Here is an 11,165-nt window from a genome sequence, read left to right as displayed (position 1 = left end):
TTGTGCCCGCCGGAGAGTCAACCATGTGAACTGCCATGGGGGGCGCCACCCAGGTACCCATGTCCAAGACTCCAACAACCGCCCACATCATGGTGCAACCGCCATGGTAGGAAGAGTAAAAGGCGACACCTTTCACTCCTAGCCCAAGCATCAGCCACATAGTATAGGTCGACGCCTCCAAAGTAGGAGGCATCCACGCTTGCATCTCCAGCCGGTCCCGGTGGACCAGGGAAGACACCACCCGTGACTACCGACGGCCGTTGTTGAGCACACTTGCACGACGCCATGACCGTGTCCCTTGACGCCGATCTTCATGGAAGTGTAGCACAGACCTCACCACCACCAACGCCCACCGTACCCACGAGGAGAGGAACCTCAATGCCCACAGGCACCTCCTGGATCGAGACAAGCGTACCTACCCGGAGTTGGAACTCCGACTCGCCCCGGGCCCCGTCATGATCTGCCCAAGCACGAGCCCCGACTCGCAGCCACGCCGCTAGCCTAGAACCAGGGGTAGGAGTCCCACTGCACCTCCACCCAGCGCCTCCGGTGGGGTACGAGAACCAGCTCCAAACGCCGTCACCGCACCGATTTGCACCACACGTGCCCCTGTACGAGGTCACCATAGCTACAGACGCCGCCGGACCACCCCGCCAAGGCACACACCCCCACGCCAGCTACCTCCAGCACCCAATACCACTAGTAATGGCAGGCCCATGCGGCCCATAGGTAGCAGCCCACATGAGGCCTCCCAAGACAGATCTGTGTCGGGAAGCCCACCGCTAGGACCCCACGCAGGTACGCTCTGCCGCACCCCCGACTTGCAGCCACCCGCGCCGTCACAACAGGACGCCATCGCCCGGTCGCACCGATCGTAGTTGAGCCGCTTAGCCCCTGCAGAACCACGCTCCTCTGCTCGATGCCGTTGTCCCTCGCCAGCCACCGCGATGAGGTCATTTGTTAAGCAAGCAACTATTCAGACTACTCTTCTCTTTTGTTAAGCAACAACATTTGTTCCCCTTGACTATTGAAATGAATCATACGAACGGCATTCCCGATTTCTATCGCTGCTCGAGTACCACTCTTTTTTTTAAAAAGAAACTTCCAATCTATTCAGTTTCGATCATGGTAGTACAAAGAACAATAGAGGTAATAAAAATTACGACCATGTCCGTGGACCACCTAGCGACGACTATAAGCACCAGTGTCGGGCAAACCTTATTGTAGTAAGCAGTCTGGAAGTCGTCGTGCTAAGGCCCCATAGGACCAGCGCACCAGAGTAGCAACCATCGCAGATGAAAAAGTCGTTGATCAAAAGGATCAAACCTGTAAATACCCAAATGAAGACGAACGAAGAACGGATCCAATCAGATCCACCGAAGACCAGCACCGACCAAATCATGCGAGATCTGATGGAGACAAACCTCCTCACACCCTTCGATAGACACACCATCGGGACTGGGATAGAACGTGGGAGACATTATTTTCTAAGGGATATCGCCGCCACCACACAACCCCAACCAAGACGTTGAATCTAACAAGAACGGAAACAGGGTCCCTCACGCAGGCGGGGGGCTGAGTCCTCCGCACCTCCATGGCCTGGAGGCCATCGGAGATGGGGTGGACCGACGCCGGCACCGGCAGGAGGAGAAGAGCTTTTCTTGTGGAGTACTTGAGTACCACTCTTAGGGCACATTTCTCAGGAAGAGATTTCAGAACTAAATGAACCCACGGTTTTTGGTTTGCAACTTCCTTCTTGCCTTTTAAATTAGTATATTACCTTAGTGCCATAATTATCGTCGAGGTTTTAGTTCGTATTGAGCTGCATGTAACAAAGTTGGCATTCCGCTAAGTTGGTACTGGTTGTTTCAAATTTGCTGTGACAACTTGTTAGTACGAAATTAACAGTGTATATTGTTGTGAAAAAGTCCCATAATCTGTTTATCAGGACAGCTCATATTTACAGCACAAGTTGGTTTGCGAGGTTCAGACATTGCCGTGGTTGCTGTTTCAGTTCCAAGGGAGTCGGTTAAAAAAGGTCGGCGCTTTTGGGTTTTACTACTTCATAACGAGGAGAGGCGATCCGATACGATCGGATCCGAATTCTGCGGGCAATGCAGTGCGGCGAAACCAATCAACAATGGCCGCCGCCGCCGCTGCCGCCAGGCGCCAGCCTCCCGCCGGACATGCTGGCCAACATTCACGGCAGGCTGAGCCTCCTCGACCGCCTGTCATTCGCCGCCGTCTTCCACACCTCGCGCGCCACGTTCAAGCCGGAGGCGCCGTGGCTCGTCCTGCCCGGCGACACCCCGGAGACCGCCACGCTCTTCTCCCTCTCTGACCGCGGTGCCGCCACCGCACGCGCCCCGTGGGCCGACCACGTCGTCTTGGGATCCTCCTCCCGCTGCTGGCTCGTCACCGCCGACGACGAGGCCCGGCTGCGCCTCGTCAACCCGGTCACCGGCGAGCGGTGCGCGCTCCCGGCCATCACCACCATCCCCTGCCTCATCGAGAAGTGGGGTGGCTTCACGATGGTCGATCAAAAAGAGTTCCTCAGGGGTCCCCCGTACCCCGGCGGAGGCGACCGCCGGCCAGTTGGGACGTATACAATTCGTGCCGACCTGATGCGCCACTTTTTCTATCGAAAGGTCGTTGTCTCTGATTCCGCCGCCATGCTGATCACCACACCGCAACTCGGCGTCCCGGCCTTCGCCACGGCGGAGGGCGGCGAGTGGAGGCTGGCGCCCTCGCACGACGGCGTCGAGGACGCCATACACTACAATGGCAAGTTCTACTCCATCACGTACACCGGCGTCGTGGAGGCGTGGGAGCAGAGCCCCGATGCCACCGGCATGTTCACCAGCGCGGTGGTCGCGCCAAGGCTGCCCAATGCGGACGGCGATCCATGGTCATGCCGCAAGTACCTTGTGGCGGCGCCGGGCGGGAGGCTGATGGTGGTGCTCGAGGACTCCAAGGACATCACGGATGAATACTACGGTCGTCTTAGGACATGCTCCTTCAAGGTGCAGATCCTCGATGCCAACGGCGAGCAGTGGAAGGAAACAGATGACATCGGCGATGCTGCTCTGTTCGTCGGGGTGAACAGTTCGATGTGCGTGTCAACTAGCGAGCACCCAGAGATCAGGGCCGGCTGCGTCTACTACACCGAGAACGATGTGGGGCCGTGCAATGACGCGTATGATCAGAGTGGCGTCGGGGTGTTCAACCTCAAGGATGGCAGGGCGGAGAAGGTCCAGGGCCTCGGGCAGCACCGGAACTGGCCACCGCCGGCATGGTTCATTCCTTCCTTCCAATGATAAAAAGATATGATGATTGATTTGGTAGGTTGGCTACAGATTACAGAAGTGCAGATGCGGTGAAACGGATTGAGAATTAAGGAAACAGTTTGGTTTGCACCTTTTCTCTTTTTTCGCCTTTCAAATCGCCGCACAGAAAATAATTAGACGGTCCTTTTCGGTTGTTTTCAAGTTTTTTGAGGAAACATTTTAATTAGTTGGCAGGACTTGGATATGAGTGCATGCTATATATGATTTTTAATTAATTATTGCATTGTGAGGTTTCTGAATTAACAGGTTTAATTCAGAACTAAACGAAGAGAACAATGGTTATAATTATCTATTCCAAACTGCAGCCAAGCTAACAACAAGCTACACTTGTTTTCTAGGATGGATAGATTATTTCGAAGGGAATTCATTGAATTGTGCAGCAAAGATAGCTAAGGTAGTGTAATTTATTTACCTCGCTAATACAGCATATATATACATGCTGATGTTGGTGCTGGTGCTTGTGTAACATCCCATGGATATATAGAGCCTGAGCTTATTGAAGCAGGGTTCAGACTAGTAATATTTTGTGTTTGTGTTTTGACTTTTGATTGTTTCAAACTGCAACCATGCATCGTAAACCAGCTCTGGAATATGTTTACCTACCATGCATGATCATTTATCACAGCACTGTATCTGCATGATTAACAGATTAAGGTTAGTTTGAAGTTTGAACAGGCAAATTCGAGAGAGTACAACGGCAGTGTGGTTAAGGTCTTGTCCAGAGGAGATTGTAAACTTATGTGCCGCGGATCAAACTGATCCGATTTAATAAATAAATCTCCTTTTTTCGCAAAAAATAACCTATTTCAATGTAGTAGTTTTGAAGGGCTGAGATCTCGATGCCACCGATCATATTTCAGTCTGAAAATATAATGAATTGATTAATACCTTGTGAGGTTGCTGGATTAATAGGTTTAATTCATAAGTAAACTGAAGAGAACTGTAATTATAATTATTGCGAACTGCAACCAAGTTAACAACCTGCAATGGTTTTCTAGGAGGAATTGGTTGCGGTCAACGGCAGAGCTATGTTGAGGCCGGGGGTGCTGGAATTTAATCTATTTTGGGACAGCCCAATAACTATTTCAGAAATTCCAAATTAATCCTAGAGGCCCACTTAGCCCATTCGTGCAAGGTAAGGGATATTACTAAAGCTTAGTCCCACATTGCTAGTTTAGTGGGAGCTGGACCTTTTTATAAGGGAGGTTTTTCCCAACTTGTATCAGCATGAGAACAAGAGGGACATCCACGCGCGCTCCTCCTCCGCCGCCCGCCGCGCCGCCCCGCGCCGCGCCGCGGGTTGCGGGAATGAGCCGAGCACGACGGGTATACGAAAGGTCAAATGGACGGCAGCCCTATTCGCTTCATCTCCGTCTCTTTGTTTCACCTTACCTCGCTGCCCTCTCGCCTCTCTCTCTCTGCCTATAAAAGGGAGGTCGCTCCTCTCCAGAGAAGGGTGAACGCGACTACTGACTTCTTCGTCACGGACGCCCCGGACTACGACGACTACTTCCCCGACGTCGACGACATGGTTGGCGAGGACACCGACCCCAAGACCGGTGCTTCTGCTCCCGTTTCGTACATTCTCATACTCTTTCTGTTAGAGATTCTACCACAACTTCTTGCTCTAATGTCTGTTCTAGATGTGTTCCGTTCTAGTTCATATATGCAGATGCTATTTACCTTCTCTCTGTAAGTTTGCATGACTTACTTTATCTCTGCTATATTAGTCATGTGTTTTTTAGTATTTCCGTTAATAAAATTATTCGGTAAATTGCTCATATTTCCAACAATCCAAAAACCTTATTATTGGCAATTTTACCAAGAGTGGTTTTGCTGCTTCCATGAGACCTCCTACGTTTGAGGGTATCCACTATAAGAGGTGGCGCGTGACAGTAGTTCTATGGTTTCAAACCATGAGCTGCTATGACGCCACTCTTGGCAAACCTGAAGGAGAATATGATGCTCAACAGGAACAAGCTTTTAGAAAATGGATACCCTGTTTAAGGCTGCTCTTTTGAGTAGTGTTCTTGGTGAGAACATAGTTGATGCTTATGCGTTAATTGATAATGGAAAAGATATGTGGGACGCACTCGAGGCCAAGTTTGGTGTCTCGGATGCTGGCACCGAGTTGTACATCATGGAGCAATTCTGTGATTACAGGATGACTGAAGAGGGGTCTGTGGTTGAGCAAGCTCATGAGATACAATCATTTGCTAGAGAACTTGAGCACTTCAATTGTATGCTACCGGACAAATTTGTTGCCGGAGATATCATCACTAAGCTTCCTCCTTCGTGGAGGAACTTTGCTAGCTTACTGAAGCATAAGAGGCAGGAGTTTTCCGTTCTGGATCTCATTGGTACTCTTGATGTGGAAGAAAAGACGAGAGCAAAGGACAACCTTGCTTGAGGTATTGAGGGGGGGGGGTTCTAGTGCCAATCTAGTACATAAGTAAAACTTCCAGCCCCACAAGTTCAAGAACAAGGACAAGTTTGATGGTAAAGCAAAGTTTGATGGGAAGAACAAGGCTGTGTCGCACATGAACTTCAAGAAAAAGAATCACAAGAAGAAAGGTGTTTGCCATTTGTGTGGAGATCCTGATCATTGGGCTCCTAGTTGCCCTACTCGCTATGACAAGCGTCATCTTGGGAAAGGCGGCAAGACCGCTAATGTTGTCATTGGAGGCACTGACATGAAGGATGCTGGGTATGGCATATTTTACACTATTCTTTCAGTATGTCCTGATTGGTTGATTGACACGGGTGCTAATGTGCATGTACGCGGTGATATTTCCATGTTTTCATCTTATCAGACCACAGGGACTTCCACCGTGCTGATGAGCAACGGTTCAAGTGCTTCTGTTCGTGGTGTTGGCACGGTCGATCTAAAGTTTACTTCGGGGAAGATCATGCGGCTGAAGAACGTGCATTATGCCCCCCCCCCCCCGGTCAATAAAAATCTTGTTAGCGGATCTCTTCTGTGTAGAGATGGCTACAAGCTTGCCTTTGAGTCGAATAAATTTGTAATATCCAAGTATGGAACCTTTGTTGGTAAAGGCTATGAGTCAGGTTCGTTTATCCTTGTCAGATGTTTGCAATAAAGAAATCATGTTTGCAACAATAGTGAATCAAATGTGTGGAATTCACATCTCTATGGTGTTAAATTTGGTTGCATATCGCGATTAGCCAAGTCGAACTTAATCCCTAGTTTCACCACTATTAAGGGATCTAAGTGTCAAGTGTGTGTGCAAGCTAAGAAACCTCGTAAGTCCCATACGACTACGGAAACAAGAAATCTGCACCACTAGAGCTCATACATTTAAATCTTTGTGAAATGAATGGTGTGTTGACAAAAGGTGGAAAGAAGTATTTTATGACGTTAATTGATGACTCCACTACATATTGCCATGTGTATCTTCTGAAATCTAAGAATGAGGCTTTGAACTATTTCAAGATCTATAAAGCTAAAGCGGAAAACCAACTTGATCGAAAGATCAAGAGGCTTATGTCCGATCGTGGTGGAGAGTATTTCTCAAATGAATTTGATTCCTTTTGTGCGGAACATGGTATAATCCATGAGAGGACGCCTCCCTATTCACCTCATTCAAATGGGGTGGCCGAAATAAAGAACTGTACTCTAATTGATTTCGGTAACGCCATCTTAGATACATCGGGTCTCTCCAAGGCATGGTGGGGGGAGGCGATATTGACTGCATGTCATGTCCTAAACCGAGTTCCCACAAAGAACAAAGAGATAACTCATTTGAGGAATGGGAGGAGAAAAGGTTAAAGCTCTCTTATCTACGAACCTGGGGTTGTTTGGCGAAAGTCAATGTCCCAATTTCAATGAAGCGGAAGCTGGGACCAAAAACTGTGGATTGTGTTTTCCTGGGATATGCTTTTAATAGCATTGGTTATAGATTCTTGGTTGTAAAATCTGAGATACGTGACATGCATGTCGGTACGGTCACGGAGTCAAACGATGCAACTTTCTTTGAAGATATCTTTCCCATGAAGGATATAGCTACCTTATCTAATCAGGAGATGCCTAGTTCATCGAATCAGGAACCGGTTACAAATTATTGAACCTGCCATTTCGATGGAACACTTTGAAAATCTTGTGGAGGAGAACAATGAAGTTCCTACTAGGAGCAAGAGATAGAGGACTGTGAAGTCCTCTGGTGATGATTTTTTGTGTGTACCTCTTAGATGACACTCCCAGTTCTATTTCAGAGGTCGATGCATCTGAAGATGCTGACTACTGGAAGGAAGCGGTCCGTAGTGAGATGGGTTCCATCTTGGCAAATGAAACTTGGGAGATAACTGATTGTCCTTATGGGTGCAAACATATAGGGTGCAAATGGGTATTCGAGAAGAAGCTTAGGCCTGATGGTACTATCGAAAAGTACAAGGCACGACTCGTGGCTAAGGGTTATACCCAAAAGGAAGATGAAGACTTCTTTGATACTTACTCACCTATGGCGCGACTGACCACTATTTGAGTACTACTTTCACTAGCTGCCTCACATGGTCTTCTCGTTCGTCAAATGGATGTTAAGACTGCTTTCCTAAATGGAGATTTGGAAGAGGAAATTTATACGAAACAACCAGATGGTTTTGTAGTAGATGGTCAGGAAGGAAAAGTGTGCAAGTGGCTTAAGTGTTCGTATGGACTCAAGCAAGCACCCAAACAATGGCATGAGAAGTTTGAAAGAACTTTAATAGCAGCAGGCTTTGTTATAAACGAAGCTGATAAATGTGTGTACTATCGCCATGGTGGGGGCGAGGGAGTTATCCTTTGTTTGTATGTTGATGACATACAGATTTTTGGAACAAATCTGAATGTTATTGAGGAGGTCAAGTATTTCCTATCTTGTTGTTTTGAGATGAAGGTTTTAGGAGTGGCTGATGTCATTCTGAACATCAAGTTGTTGAGAGACGATGATGGTGGGATTACATTGCTTCAATCTCACTATGTGGAAAAGATCTTGAGTCGCTTTTGCTACAGTGACTGCAAGCCCTCTCCAACACCATATGATGCTAGTGTGTTGCTCCGAAAGAATTGAAGAATTTCTAGAGACCAATTGAAATATTCTCAGATTATTGGCTCGCTTATGTATTAACTAGTGCTACAAGACCTGACATCTCTTTTGTTGTTAGCAAACTGAGCCAGTTTGTCTCAAAACTAGGAGATGTTCATTGAAAAGCTCTAGGGAGAGTTATGCATTACTACGAGTTACGAAATTCACTACACTAGGTACCCAAAGGTACTGGAAGGGTATAGTGACTCAAACTGGATCTCAGATGCTGACGAGATAAAGGCCACGAGCGGATATGTATTCACTCATGGTGGTGGCGTTGTTTCTTGGAACTCTTGCAAGCAGACCATCTTAACAAGGACAACAATGGAAGCAGAACTCACAACACTAGATACAGCTACGACCAAAGCAGATTGGCTTCGTCGGCTCTTGAATGACTTGTCGGTTACTGAGAAACATGTACCGGGTATCCTTATGAACTGTGACAAACAAACTGTGATCACGAAAGTGAGCAACTCAAAGGATAACATGAAGTCAATAATACACGTTCAGAGAAGGTTAAAGTCTGTCAGAAAAATGAAAAACTATGGAGTTATTGCATTGGATTATATCCAAACGTCTAAAAATCTAGCAGATCCTTTTACTAAGGGTCTATCACGTAATGTGATAGATAATGCATCAAAGGAGATGGGTATGAGACCCACAATATGGGTTGTTCACAGTGGTAACCTAGTCTATGTGATCATAGATCCCGTGAATCAGATGTGGAGACAATATGTTGGTAAACTGAGAGGAGAGTATCCTTACTGTTAACAATACCACTCCATGAAGATGCAATACTCTCCTAAATCTGCATGGCAGGTTGATGTATATCTTAATGTGTTCTATGTGGTTCATTTAAGCAGAGATGTTGTCCTGCATAACATCTTTTGAAGAACACGCCTATATGAGTCTGATTGTTAAACGTCGCAATCTATGAGAGTAGGGTTCTCTCTAGTAAACTCATGAAAGGTCTCGGAGTATGACGCATAAGCTCCACCCACGGGGAAGACCCACGGTAGCCCAGTATCGGTCAAGGCTTTGTGTGAAGCTAGATTCGCAGAAAACTTGCAATTCAAGGCCCAATCCACTGCTCAAGTTGCTTACTAGTGTAGCATAGCATTCTAGGTGGAAGTTCCACTTAACAGTCTCCACTGCAGTACCGGTATATAAAACAGTGTTTTGGAACCAAAGGCAATTCTTGTGTGCCTCTGGGATCTGGTGGGGGATTACTGGAATTTAGTCTATTTTGGGACAACACAATAACTATTTCAGAAATTCCTAATAAATCCTAGAGGCCCACTTAGCCCATTCGTGCAAGGCAAGGGATACTACTAAAATTTAGTCCCACATTGCTAGTTTAGTGAGAGTTGGACCTCCTTATAAGGGAGGTTCTTTCCCTACTTGTATGAGCATCAGAACAAGCGGGACATTCACACGCACTCCTCCTCCGCCGCCCGCCTCGCCACGCCACGCCTCGTCACGACGTGATGCGGGTTGCGGGAATGAGCCGATGTCTAAATTTTTGCCATGCACGATGGGTAAAAGATTTTTGCGATAGTGGAGTTTGAATGTGGACGGTGCAGCCCTTCGGCTGCTAGCTGTTCGCTTCATCTCCGTCTCTTCGTTTCACCTTCTGTCACTGCCCTCTCGCCTCTCTCTCTCCTATGCTTATAAAAGGGAGGTCGCTCCTCTCCAGAGATGATTATCAGAAGATCCTCTTCCTCTCGCCACAAAGTTCCTGAGCACTGCGATGCTGCTATGATCTTCCCCATCCCGGCTTGTGGCGTGCACCACAGGTCGGGACAGTATGCCTACGAAACTCCACCTCTTTGAGTCCTGTACGGGAGAAGGGTGATATGGTTTTTGGGGAGCGCTCAGCGCGACTACTGGCTTCTTCGTCACTGACGCCCCGGACTCCGATGACTACTTCCCCGACGACGACTTCTTCACCGACGTCGACAACCTCATCGACGACATGGCTGGCGAGGACACCGCCCCAAGACCGGTGCTTTTGCTCCCGTTCCGTACGTTCTCATACTCTTTCTCTTAGAGGTTCTACCAAAAGTTTTTGCTCTAATGTCTGTTCTAGATGTGTTCCGTTCTAGTTCATATATGCAGATGCTATTTACCTTCTCTCTGTCAGTTGGCATGACTTACTTTATCTCTGCTATATTAGTCATGTGTTATCTAGTATTTCCATTAATAAAATTATTTGATAAATTGCTCGTATTTCCAACGGGGGGAGGGGGTTTGCTGCCCCCTGATTGGCAAATGAAAATAAAAGGAAGCACAGAAGACAAAGAATAGGGAATGTAAACCCATTATTATTGAAAGACATCTAGTGCTTGTGTGTTGAGCCTCTAAAGTAAAGAGTATACGTTAGTTTTCAATCAAATATGCTGCGAAGATCTCATTTGAAACATGTAGAGCAAAGCATGTCAATATGCAATTCCAAAGTTTGCCATCCAAACATGATTTGGAATAGAAATCTAACCAGGATTACATGCTTCAATTCAACGACCAACCAAACAAAGGAATTCGTATTGTACCCATTACAGTTTCATGGCTGAATTGGTATTCCACCCAATCCAATACGGAGCCATCCAATACAGACATACAAACACAGCGTCAGTTTCATTTTGTATTTTCATCTGTCTATTGTCTCTCACCGATCTTTTGATCACCTTGACTCATGTCCATTTCGTTCATTAGGTTCACTCATGCTATCATCTTTTGG

The sequence above is a fragment of the Triticum aestivum genome, chromosome 2B (assembly GCF_018294505.1).
Source record: "Triticum aestivum cultivar Chinese Spring chromosome 2B, IWGSC CS RefSeq v2.1, whole genome shotgun sequence".
NCBI lineage: Eukaryota > Viridiplantae > Streptophyta > Magnoliopsida > Poales > Poaceae > Triticum > Triticum aestivum.
The sequence above is the reverse complement of the archived record's forward strand: the minus strand, read 5'-3'. Positions refer to the sequence as shown.